We start from the raw sequence: 1,249 nt of genomic DNA, 5'->3' as shown, positions 1-1,249 counted from the left end.
CCGGAGTGTGTCTGGGGTGACCGAGGATCTGAGGGTGTCTGAGGGTGACCAAGTGTGTCTTGGGGTGACCAAGGATCTGAGTGTGTCTGGGGGTGTCCGAGTGTGTCTTGGGGTGACCAAGGATCTGAGTGTGTCTGAGAGTGACCGAGGATCTGAGGGTGTCTGTGACCAAGGATCTGAGGGTGTCTGGGGGTGTCCGAGTGTGTCTTGGGGTGACCGAGGATCTGAGTGTGTCTGGGGGTGACCGAGGATTTGAGGGTGTCTGGGAGTGACCGAGGGTCTGAGTGTGTCTGAGGGTGACCGAGGATCTGAGGGTGTCTGACGGTGTCCGAGTGTGTCTGGGGGTGACCGAGGATCTGAGTGAGCCTGGGGGTGACCGAGGATCTGAGGGTGTCTGGGAGTGACCGAGGATCTGAGTGTGTCTGGGGTGACCGAGGATCTGAGGGTGTCTGAGGGTGTCCGAGTGTGTCTGGGGGTGACCAAGGTTCCGAGGGTGTCTGGGGGTGACCGAGCGCCCCGGGGGTCCGCGTTCTGGGACTTCAGGCGTTTCAGCCGTAGGTCAGTCTGCGCCCCCAGTTACATGGTTTGAACCTGCAACATCTGCAGCCCCGGACAGTGAGAAGCGCTGAGGGCCGGGAGCGCTAAGGCACAATCTGGGCGGTGCTCGCTGCGTGTTTGAAATGTCTCATTAAACAAAAGCCTGAAGGGCAGACGGCAGGATTTTTAGCCCTTCTGGGTTGTCCACACTGGACGACCAGTTTGCCAGGGGCGAGAGGGTCCCCGGAGCTCAGAGCAGAGGAAGCCAGACTGAGGCGCACCGCATGCCAGCCCCCAGGGCTCGGCCCCGCTCAAGTCCTCAGCCCTGCCGGCCGCCGTAGCTGAGACTGCCTGACCCGGCCGCGCCAATCACAATACAAGCCTCGGCCTCGACGATTGGCCCAGCAGTGGGCACATGACTTCAACCCACCAATCATAGCCCGGGGTGTCTATTTAAGGCGGAGCTGGTGGCTGGGGCGGGGCGGGGTACTTTCGGGCTTTGGTCCTTCCGTTCGGGGCGCTCACCTTTCTGTCTCCCCCAGAAAGGCGACTTCCAGGGCGGGTCCCGAATCAGCACGCGCGGGTCGGACCCTGTCCCGTGTCTCGGGAGGGAGCCGGGCGGACACGAATCCGAGGCTGGGGCGGGGTCCTTGCTGGTGGTCAGCCCCGGCGTTCGCCTGCCCCGGGCGGTAAGGTCAGGTGTGGGTCTGGG

The sequence above is a fragment of the Ailuropoda melanoleuca genome, chromosome 15, assembly GCF_002007445.2.
Source record: "Ailuropoda melanoleuca isolate Jingjing chromosome 15, ASM200744v2, whole genome shotgun sequence".
Lineage (NCBI taxonomy): Eukaryota > Metazoa > Chordata > Mammalia > Carnivora > Ursidae > Ailuropoda > Ailuropoda melanoleuca.
The sequence above is the reverse complement of the archived record's forward strand: the minus strand, read 5'-3'. Positions refer to the sequence as shown.